This window comes from Hemicordylus capensis, chromosome 2 (genome assembly GCF_027244095.1).
Source record: "Hemicordylus capensis ecotype Gifberg chromosome 2, rHemCap1.1.pri, whole genome shotgun sequence".
Taxonomy (NCBI): domain Eukaryota; kingdom Metazoa; phylum Chordata; class Lepidosauria; order Squamata; family Cordylidae; genus Hemicordylus; species Hemicordylus capensis.
Genome location: NC_069658.1, coordinates 302,462,890 through 302,475,391, shown reverse-complemented (window position 1 = coordinate 302,475,391; position 12,502 = coordinate 302,462,890).

Genomic DNA, 12,502 nt, shown 5'->3' with positions numbered 1-12,502 from the left:
ATTGACTGAGAGCTGACAAAGCTGAGAGTTCCATCTGTTCTGTGGAGACTAGAGAAAGTGCTGTAGGATCCCACAAAAGAAAGAAATGTGGTTGAGATGTGATTTGCATAATCACATGGATAAGCCCTTTGCAGCATCCAGGCCCTTGTGATTCAGAAAAAGTTTCTGAAGATGGGAAATCAAGTTCTACCCTATTCTTTCCCCTGCTCCTAGGTCACTTCCAGGCTTGGGCAGTGCCTTCCTTAAGAAGTCTTCCTGTAAAATGGCATGATCAGACTGAAACAATTGCAGCCATTTGCCACAGGTTAGAATGTTGTGACTCTTACATAAATGAACCATCTCTTTTAGCAAACAGAATGAGGTCATACAAAAGCATCTGGTACTGGAGGAACGCACCATATTGGATTGCATTTTATTCCATCAAATTACTTTGGAAGAAAGTCTCACATACTTTACATGTAACTTCAAGGTGACATATTATTTTCCTGCTTCCACGTTGTGCCGGGAGACTGGACAGAAGACAGTTGGGAATTTAGAAATTTGTTAATATACCGAAGAGAGAGATAAAGAGCTTTAGGAAGCAAAGCAAAACAAAACAAAAATCCCTTGGCATTCTCAAATGGTTGGGAATTGACTGACTTATATTTTGGGTCTATTTAAATATGAACTAAATAAGGAAGATGTTGTTCATTTTGTGTGAGTGCCTAATTCCACATTCTGAATACAACTGGATTTAACCTTGTCCCTTCAAAAGAGTTGTGGACAATCAGAATCATCTTTACAGAAGACTGCGCCTGCTTTTAAATTAGCTTTTTAAAAAGCAGGAACCATTCTCTCCTTTCCCCTTTTCCAATTCCCATTCACAGTCAGCACAGATAAACACAGTCAGGCTGGGGCTAGAAGCTGGCCTAAAGTTCAAAGACAAGCAGAGCGCAGAGTGGGAAGAGAGGGGTTTACTGGGGCCTCCAACATGTGCGTAGTAAGTTGTTGCTGGTCAAAAGGCAATGGAGGCTTTCTCTTTGGATCAGCCCCTGTAAACAGCCAACAGAAAGACTCAAAAATATTTGTTTAAAAGCAACAGCATTTAGGTCTGCCCAGACAAATAGTTAAAGTTAAAACACTTGTAAACAAGAAGAACCATAGTGCACTATTAATAAATGCAGAAGGCCTGTTAAACCTATCCTAGGATCAAAACACCTACAGTTAAGAGAGGAAGTAAAACTTTCAGATTAAGCCATGCACCAAAATGCATGAAAATGCATCCTGTCTTAACTGCTGCACCATGTAATCAGTTGACAGATTGATTTAAATACATAATTTTAAACAGATAGAATGTTGAAAAGTTAGATCTTATGTATATTTAGTTATGCACCTGTTCCTTTATTTTGCTGACCTGTTTGTTACCTCGTGATGAAATTGACCCAGTGCTTATCTGCAGTCATTTTTGTCCCTCCATCTATGAACCTTGTTCCCTGCTCACCCACGTATAGCCCATATAGCCCATCATTGCTACCATATATCATTTCCCCCAAGCAAAATGAAAGTACACAGGGAAAGCAGAGGGTCCAGTCCAACTGCTCTCACCCCCTGCTAACTGAGCAAAGAGGCATCTTTCAAAGTGGTGGTTCTCTTATATTTAGCAGGCAGAGAACAATTGGCCCTATCCAATCTCAGCACAGCATCCCTCCAGTGGCTGTTGCTAGAGCTTACCTTATGCTCCCTTTTTGGATTGTAAGCCCTTTTGGGACAGGGAACCATCTTATTCATTTATTCTTTATTTTTCTATGTAACCCACTTTAGAAACTTTGTTGAAAAGTGGTATATAAATAGTAGTAGTAATAGTAGATAGAGCCTCTTCTCACAAGCAGTGAGAAGGGCTCCAGAGCAAGCTGTGGAGAAGGCAGGTTAGACTTACTTTCCCCACAGACGACCACTCATCCTGTGCTGGGCGCGCTTCCTGCACACCCAGATGATTCCCTATGCACCCAGGCAGCTGGGAGGGCCAGGGGCTGAGATGTGTCATCTCGGCCCCTCGGAATCCCCTGATGCATCGCACAAGTGTGTGGTGCATCATGGCGATCTCCTCCCCTCCCCAGGCTCCCCGCAATCCGGCAGCCACGCTCGCTCCCTTAGCCTCATTTTAAAGGGTGGCTATTTAGGTGGGTTTGCCACCGTGGTGGGCTCCCTTAGCCCAGTTCTGCACACACGTGTGAATAGCCTCATTGCCTATTGAGCTTTAATGTTCCTACAACCTGCAGAGGAAGAGAATTGGGGCTGAAGGACCAAAGGAAAGTGTAGGTGCCTGGAGGCTAAGTTGTAAGTGAGTATCACATGTAAGACTGTATAAGACAGTCTTATTTATTTCGGCCCTTTGGGGGAGTCAGTCCAATGTGTATCAGCCCAATTCAATTAGGCTTTCCCCTCTTGCTGCCACTCCTCACCCCTTAATTTACATACTGAATTTACATACAGGGCAGGCTGTCCTTTATCTACCCCTGGCAGCAAGGGAGCAGCTACTTCATCACAGCTTTCACTTTTTTCCAGACCACAGCCCTGGAAAAGACTACAATTCCTAAGAAAACCTGCACCTTTCCCAGAACAGCAGGGGGAAATGTTAAAAAAAACCCTGGCCAGTTAAAAGTGAAACCTCCAGAGAAATGGCTGCTCCCTCGCAGCTTGGTGCAATAAAGTAAAGCCTGCCCTGTCTCTCCTGCTGGTAGTAAACTAAAGTTGCTGGGGGAGTGGCAGGGTGGCGAGATGGACTGAAGCAGGCCACAGCAGGCCCGATTTGATCAGGACTGGATGGTGATTCCGTTCAAGTCAAATCGGGCCAAACTGGCCTGCTTCAATCCAGCCACTGAAATTTCACACAGCCCTAATTATTTTTTTTTTTTACTGTTTACATATTTTATAAATTCATCTGGATGCTTAACTTACAGTTTCTATACCTTCTGGTACATGAGGGATTTGTAAGCACTTTGACCCTTCCCTTAAACCAAACATATTTTGATCCTTGAATTGTCTTGCTCTCTCAGTTGCATGAGCCCTTTTGGAGAGCAGGAGTAAAATTCAACTTCGTGGTAGATCTATAATATTTAGCATTTATAAAGCATGCTTAGGTACTGAAAGCACTTCACACATATTAACTCAGTAATTTTTACATCAACTCTATAATGTAGGGTTTTTCCTTATAGCCGTGGATTTTGGACCAGACTTTCAGGCTTCAGTCCAGTCCCCCACAGGCCTGGGAGGCCTCCAAATGCTGAGCACCATGCTGGGTGGCCGTTTGCACAAGTGACGGTCAGGCAAGCAGTGAGGGCTGGCTGCAGTGCTGCTTCTCCTGTCCAATGCAGCCAGGCCCGATGTGTGCGGTGATGCCTGGCGGGGTGTGAAGGCTGCTGAGCAAGCAGAGACAGCCCAGCCACTTCTGCCTACTGCATACTCACACACATGACACCATTGTCTCTCCTTCCTAAAGGAGCCAGCTCTACTTCATCAGTCAAAGAAGCAGTTTCCTCCTTTCTCCTCTCCACAACTCTCCCCCGCTCTGCCCCGCTCCTTCTGCTGGTTCCTTTACTGGCTCTGTCCTGATTTTCTTCCCGGATTGTTCCCAGTGTTTGCTCTGCTCCGAATTCCTCCACCAATTCTTATACTGGCTTCCCTTCTCTTCTCTCCATGGGTTTCTCCCAGTGCTCTCTCTCCTTCACCCTGCCTGCTGCACTGGTTCATCTCTTTTCGTCCCATGCTCCATCACATCTCTCCCAGCTCACCAACATTTCCAGTAAGCAGACCTTAGTTTCAGCAGCCTTAGTCATAACTCAATGTGGTGGGCACCAGGGTGGCCAGAGCAGATTGTGGTGGATTATCTCATTTCCTACCAAAAATGAGTAGATTCTCTGATTTTCTACCAGAGAAACTACTCTCAGAAGAAAACCTCAGACATTGAAAACAACAAAACCCAGTGCCCCATGGGCTTGTGGTTTTGGAGGTGGTTGGCAGCCTATGTGCACTACACCACAACCCACTCAGGGCCACCCTGGTGCCCCCCAAGTGGAGTTATGGGGCTGCTGAAATCCCCATTATTCCCTATGGGGGAAAAAGCTTAAAGATGTGCCAAATTAATTAAATAAATAAATAATCACCCCTTTCACCAGTTTCTTTGAAATCCAGGTGGTAGCAGGCACCCATTGGGGCACTACCACCCGACCCACTCTTCTGCCCCTGGAACCCCTTTTCTGCCCTGAATTTGCCACAAAGACATGCCAACTTCAAACAATTGTCTAAAATCACCCCTTTGCCCAATTTCTTTTAAATTTGGGTGGTAGCTTCCTTCCACCCATTGGACACTACCACCCACCACAACCCACTCTGGGCCACCCTGGTGCCCCTCACATGGAGTTATAACTAAGGCTGCTGGAATTTGGGTGATAGCTTCCACCCATTGGGCACTACCATGCAACCCACTTTGGCCACAAAATGAAGGTCCAAATCCCCGAATTTATTTGGGTCCAAATCTGGGTGATTTGTTTTGTACCTGAATCTGGGCAATTGAGCAGAGGGGCAATTTGTTCTGTCTACAAATCGCCTGAATCAGCCAGATTCGAGTACAAATCATTTTGTATCCGAATTGATTCACACATCCCTAGTGGATGCCACAGACTGTAGTTCAATGTTGTTATCAAATGCTGCAAATTAAGTGAACGTATCAAAGACATTAAAAGAAATGAAAGCAGATCCTTAAAGGGAGTGGGCTAAAACAGACTGCAAATAGTCATTGCAGTTCCCCAATTTCTCTCTCTCTTGTCATTCACACAATCAAAAACTATGTTCTACCCGGGTTTGGGAGCTGTGCTTTTCCTCCTACCTTGCTTCCACACAATCACTTCTACTCAGGTTTTCCTCTTACCTTGTTTCAACACAACCAAATATTGGGATCACACACCGCTCCCAAACCTAGACAGAACACAGCTTTTGATTGTGTGAATCACTTCTCTCTCCCTCCCTCTCCCCTGCTCCCTCCCTCCCCCTCTCTCACACAAGCACACACACAACAGCACATTCTTTACAAACACACACAGTAGCACATCACACACCAGCTGCAAACATGTATAGGAGCATGCCATGCACAGCAACACACTACCACAAACTCATTGCAGTACACAACATGCAAACACACATAGCAACATGTCACATGTACACAAAGAGCAACACACCAGATAATGTACAGCAGCACAGCACATACGAACACAAGCAGAATCATGTGATACGGAAACACACACAGTAACATGTAGGATAATTCCATGGGCAAACATATGCAGAAGAATGCCACATGCACACAAACACAGCAACTTATCACACACAAACATACAGACTGACATGTCATGCACAAACAGATGCAGCAGCACATCTTGTACCAACAAGCAGCAACAGGCAGCAGCATATCACATGGAAACACACAGCCACTCATTATGTGCAAACACTCATAATAACAAATCACACACATACTCACATATGCATCAACTCATCTTCCCCTGTCTACAGTTATACACTGCAGCAGCCTACTAACTCTAACAATGACCATTTCCTTTTGAAAAGCAGATTCCACTAGGGAAGCTTCAATCTGCCAAATAGATTTGAGTTGCCCTTAGTTAAATAACTGATTTAAAATAAAAACTCTTAAGAAACATGTTGTGAATTTTTACCAAACCAACCAAAGGCACACCTTTGCAAGTATACCTGAATTTCTTGACATCATCTGAACTGTCAAGAGGAGAAGTCTCAGATATATTTTGGATGGGCACAAAAACATTGCAAATAATGTAGACCTTATGATCCAAAGCAAAAGCAAACTTTTAAAACTGCTGTAACTCAACCATCATTTTTGATAATGTTCTGAAATGTGTTCAGATTATAACCATCACAAGGCAGATTTTCCATGCACGATGACCAGCTGATACGACACATTTTCTTTATTTTATGACAAAATACAGTGTTCAGACTTTATAATGATAGAATGATGTAGAAGTCACTCATCTCAGGAGCTTCTTCTCCTCCTTTTTAATAAAAAGATAGAGCTGCTCATATTTTTTGTACTATTATTTATTTATTTATTTACATATTTCTATTCCGCCCAAAACTTATGTCTCTGGGCAGTTCACAACAGATAAAAACAACATTAAAACATTAGTTAAAAACAAAAACAAGAAATTTAAAACACAATAATTTAAAAAAAAATTAAAACAATGCTCCAAAACAACATTAAAAACAATCAAAACACTATCAGTTAAAAGCCTGGGTGAACAGATGTGTTTTTAAGGACTGTTTAAAAGCTGTCAGAGATAGGGAGGTTCTTATTTCACTAGGGAGTGCATTCCAAAGCCTCGGGGAAGCAACGGAGAAGGCCGGTCCCTGAGTGGCCAAAGACGAGCCGGTGGCAAATGCATACGGCCCTCTCCCGATGATCTCAATGGGCAGTGGGGTTCATAACAAAGAAGACATTCTCTTAAATACCCAGGGCTCAAGCTGTTTAGGGCTTTATAGGTTGTAACTAATTACCCTTACTGATTTTACTTTTACTGTTTTTACTGCTACTATGAGCCCTTTCTCATGATCAGTGAGAAGGGCTACCGGGCACGCAGGGAGAAAGGCAGCTGAAACTTACCTCCCACGCAGGCGATCATGGGATCTATGCTGGGTGCACATATCATGCATCCAGATGGAAACTGACTGTGTCCTCCCCCCCCCCCGGATATCCCATAATGCACCGTGTGAGTGCATAGTGCATTTTAGGGACTCTCCTCATGCGCAACCAAAACTCGACTAAGGCAGCCAAGTCTGGGCTTGGCTGCACGTGAGAACTGCTGGCAGCCACAGTTGCCAAAGAGGCCTTCCTGTTAGTCAAAGTTAAGGGTGCAGTGCACCCTTAAACTGGGCTAAATGCTTGTGTGTTGGAGCCCTGTGGGATGATGCGTCCTGGACCCTGATCCTCCATGCTGTAGGGGCAGCCAGTGTCCATCTGGGTGCACAATATGCTCACCCGGGATGGACCCAACGATCATCTGTGGAAGAGGTAAGTTTCAGCAGCCTTCCCACACGCCTAGTAGCCCTTCTCATTGATCGTGAGAAAGGGCCCTCTTACTGATACTTCAAATGATGGATCCACACATTACTCTTGAATCTTTGCCTTCTTCAGGAAATTGTGCTGGGGCCTGAACAACTGATTTTAGCCATTAGTAAGCCAATAAGCTTCCCCAAGGTCAGGTTTCTTGATGAGGAACAGTGGAAAATAAGCAAGATACATTTTGGAAGAGGTTAAGCTACTGGAGCTCCTTGACACATCTTACAACCACATCAACTTAAGATGAACTTTGAAAATGACCACGTAGAAGTCATTTAAACTAAATTGAACAGAAGGGGGAGAAACCATTTAAACCTGCAGTTTGGACTTAACAATATGGAAATATGACTTAATAATTAAGGAATGTGATCTGAATGGAGTCTAGCAATGCAAGCCTAAGCAGGTTTACTCAGAAGTAAATCTCAGAGAGTTCAATGAGGGCTTACTCCCATGTAAATTTGCATAGGATTTAAACCTCAATCTATTCAATCAATCCATCTTATTTGTTATTTCTCTTTGTAAACCGCCCTGAGCCATTTTTGGAAGGGTGGTATAGAAATAGAATTATTATTATTATTATTATTATTATTATTATTATTATTATTATTATTTGTAGCATAATTTTAGGAAGTGGGATCATGCGGGTAAAAGCAAGGTAAATAAGATAGGAGTTGGGACTTGCAATTCAGAGGGAAAGGCTAAATTTACCTCTTTGATTTTCAAATTTTGGCCCATATTAGAATTTTGCAGCCCATGAGTTGTGTCATCTATCAATGAATTGCTCTGGTGTCACAGAAATGGCATTGCTTCTCTTGGAGCCATTAGCTTAGCTGTCCTGATGTCACAAAGAGACAGAGCAGTCCTGAGGGAGGCTGGTGAGTGCTATGGGGGGTTTAGGAGACCATAGTGTTTTAAATGTCAGCTCAAGTAAACAATGGCTGACATGCACAGTTCTTAGGGAAATGGAGCAATTTGTGGAGCCACTGCTGCAGAGACAGAAGCAGTGGGGCTACTGTAAAGATTGGGCGGTGGTGCTACTAGTGTTACCGCATTTCTTCCCATAGTTATAGGTGGCAAAAAGTGCTACCATTTGATCTCTGTAATGGCCCTACTTCTTGAGTCTCTGCAGCAGCAGCTCCACAAGTCACTCCATGTCCATAAGAACTGTGCATCACGTCAATCAATATTTGTCAAATACATTGCATAAACATTGTGTAGACACCCTGGACTTGCAAATGACACCTTATCAATACCAATCAGTTGAACAATTTTGGTGCTTTTCAGTGGAAACAGAAAGCATTACTTGCTGCTTCTGGTATGTGATAATATTATACAGTGACATTCACCACTGTGTAGTTAAGATGCACATTCATGTAATCTTAATGTGAAGTGTGTGTGTATGTGTGTGTGTCGGGAGGATACTTATCTGCTTTTAGTTTGGACTGGTATGCTGAGGTTGTTGAGGGGCACTCTGATGTGGATATAGACATGTAAAACTAAATGGCTGCTCTTTTACATGGAATTCTGCTTTAGTGTTTTTATTCTTTCAGCATCAGTTCTTGAAGTTACTATAATAGGTACTGATGGAAGTCGGTTTCTGAAAAAAGCTAGGGATGGAAAGGCACTAAGGCAGGAAGTGTGGAATTAATTAGCACAAGTGGGGGCTTGCAGCAGAATGTTGCCGTGTATCCCCAGTCCCAGTCAGCCTGAAACAAAAGCCTTGTGGCCATGTTTGAGGTTCACAGAGGGGACGAGGAGGTTTTAGGAAGGAGGAAAGGGAAAAGGCACCTTGTTTCTTTCCCACCCTCCTGAAACACTAGCATTGCGATGTAGGTGGCAGCCTGTGGCAAGATTTGCTGGCGGCTGTTCCCCACTGCCACTGCTGGCCTCTACCTGCCCATCTGCCTGTCTCCCTCCCTGCCTCTGCAGCCACCTGTCTCTCTTGCCATCACCACCAGCAGCAAAGAGCATATGCACCTTTCCCCATTGCCCCAGTGGTCAAGGTGTGTGGGCTAATGATAATCCAACAATATCCAAGTATGAGAACCCCTGACCTAAAGGAATCAACCTGCCCACGTCTTTGAAGCAGCATAGGAGGCTCTCCTGCAGATAAGGTGGGGAAGTGGTCATTGGAAAGAGGGCCTTTTCCATTCTGGCACCCTGCTGATGGAATGTTCTCCCCAAGAAGGCTAACCTGACACTTATCGTGATGCCTTTCCCCTGCTAGATTAAGACTTTTTAAAAAAAAATTAATTTCCCCAGGTGGCCTTTAATTGATTTTGGGGGTTTTTTTTGGGGGGGGGGGTACTTCTATGATGTCATGCTGAAATAAATAAATAAATAGATGAATAAATAAATAAATAAATAAATAAATAAATAAATAAATAAATAGGTAATGAGAGAGAGAGAGAGAGAGAGAGAGAGAGAGAGAGAGAGAGAGAGAGAGAGAGAGAGAGAGAGAGAGAGAGATGGTATTTATGTATTTATTTAAAATATTTCTATACCGCCTAAAACTTGCATTATCTGTGATGTTTTATTTTCTCAATATGTGCATTGAAAGATGGGGCATAGATACATTAAATGAATAAATACTCTCCTCCACCCCCACCCCCATTGTTTGTTTTGTTTTGTTAATGCCTTCAAGTGTCTGTGGGTCAGACCCTCAATATTCGATAAATCTTGGCAATCATTGAGTGATGGCCATTTCCAGACTATTTTGTGTGTCTTTAAATTTGCTTTTCCTAATGTATGAAGTACTTTTTGCATATCTGGCCAGTCCTCCAAATATGCAGAAACTGCTGTCTTGTTTTTGTGTGGCCCTGTTTTGCTCCCAAATTGATAGGAACAGGACCACCCTAGTTTAATATTAGTAGGAATGATAGCAGTTTTTTGAGATATTTAGATGCTCATTGCACTTTCACTCACTGTAGTATCCTGAAAGTAAACAATTTAAGTCAGGGTTGAGCAGGGTTGTTTAACTCCTGGGGAAATATTTATTTTCTAATCAGCCCCCCACCCTCTGTCAAAGAGACCTTTTCCTTTTCTTTCCATTTGTAGTCCCTTTTTGGCCATTCAAACTACAACCCTCCTGCTTGCCATGTGGCATACCCTTTCCACTTCCTTTAGGTATTTCCCAGAGCAAACCTGCTGCTGCTGCTGTGCTTCATTGGAAGTCTCTGCTTCACTGTTGCAGAAAGGACAGGTGAAGTCACTTCGTTTGCCTAGATTCACAACCCAAAAAGGAAGTGGATCTCCTGGACTGTGGACGGGACTCAGCCCTGGATTAACCATAAGGCAAAACAAACATGTGCTTAGGGCATCAAGGGAAGGGGGGCACAGCAGAGTTTCCCCCCTAGCTATCATGCCCTTAACTCTTTCACCGAACATAAGAAAATAAGAACAGCCCTGCTCGATCAGGCCCAAGGCCCATCTAGTCCAGCATCCTGTTTCACACAGTGGCCCACCAGATACCACTGGGAGCCACAGGCAGAAGTTGAGGGCATGATCTCTCTACTGCTGTTACTCTCCTACAACTGGAACTCAGAGGCATCCTGTCTTTGAGGCTGGAGGTGGCCTACACTCCTCCAACTAGCTGCTGATGATAGACCTATCCTCCATGAAATTATCCAAACCCCTCTTAAAGCCATACAGGTTGTTGTGGCAGAGAATTCCACAAGTTGATTATGTGTTGTGTGAAAAAGTACTTCCTTTTGTTGGTCCTAGATTTCCTGGCAATTGATTTCATGGGACGACCCCTGGTTCTATTGTTATGTGAGAGGGAGAAGAATTTCTGACTATCCACTTTGTCCACACCATGCATGATTTTATAGACCTCTATCATGTCTCCCCACAGTCATCTTTTTTCTAAACTAAAGAGCCCCAGGTGTTGTAGCCTTGCCTCATAAGAAAGGTGCTCTAGGCCCCTGATCATCTTGGTTGCCCTCTTCTGCACCTTTTCCAGTTCTACAACATCCTTTTTTAGATGTGGTGACCAGAATTGTACGCAGTACTCCAGGTGTGGCCGCATCATAGTTTTGTATAAGGGCATTATAATATTAGCAGTTTTATTTTCAGTCCCCTTCCTAATGATCCCTAGCATGGAATTGGCCTTTTTCACAGCTGCCGCACATTGAGTTGCCACTTTCAACGAGCTGTCCACCACGACCCCAAGATCCCTCTCCTGGTCAGTCACCCACAGCTCAGATCCCATCAGCATACACTTGAAGTTGGGGTTTTCGTCCCAATGTGCATCACTTCACACTTGCCAACATTAAAGCACATTTGCCATTTTGTCACCCACTCCCCCAGTTTGGAGATATCCTTTTGGAGCTCCTCACAATCCCTTTTGGATTTCACTACCCAAAAGAGTTTGGTATCATCTGAAAATTTGCCTACCTCATTGCTTACCCCTACTTCTAGATCATTTATGAATAAATTAAAAAGCACCAGTCCCAGTACAGATCCCTGGGGGACCCCACTTCTTATTTCCCTCCATTCCCTCCATTTATCTCTACCCTCTGTTTCCTGTCTTTCAACCAGTTTACAATCCATACATGTACTTGTACCCTTATCCCATGACTGCTAAGTTTCCTCAGGAGTCTTTGATTAGGAACTTTGTGGAAAGCTTTTTGGAAGTCTCAGTATACTATGTCAACTGGATCACCTTGATCCACACACTTGTTGACACTCTCAAATAACTCCAAAAGGTTTGTGAGGCAAGATTTACCTTTGCGGAAGCCATGCTGGTTCTCCCCCAGCAGGGCCTGTTCTTCTATGTGCTTTACAACTTTTTCCATGAGGATGCTTTCCATCAATTTGCCTGGAATGGACGTTAAGCTAACCGGCCTGTAATTTCCCAGATCGTCCCTGGATCCCTTTTTGAAAATCGGTGTTACATTTGCTACTTTCCAGTCCTCCGGTACAGAGCCTGATTGCAAGGATAAGTTATATATTTTGGCAAGGAGGTCGGCAATTTCACATTTGAGTTCTTTGAGGACTCTTGGATGGATGCCATCTGGCCCTGGTGATTTGTTAGTTTTCAGTTTTTCCAGACAGTTTAGAACATCATCTCTTGTCACTTCTATCTGACCCAGTTCTTTAGCCTCCATCCCCCAAAAGTCTGCTTCAGGAACAGGTATATGCTCTGTATCCTCTGCCATGAAGATGGACACGAAGAACTCATTGAGCTTCTCTTCAACCTCCATATCCTCCTTAATAATCTCTTTCACTCCCTCATTATCCAATGGTCCAACCGCTACCCTGGCAGTTTTCCTGCTTCTGATGTACTTAAAGAAGTTTTTATTATTCCCCTTGATACTTTTAGCTAAATGTTCCGCAAACTCTCTTTTCGCCTCCCTTATTGTCACCTTGCATTTCTTTTGCCAT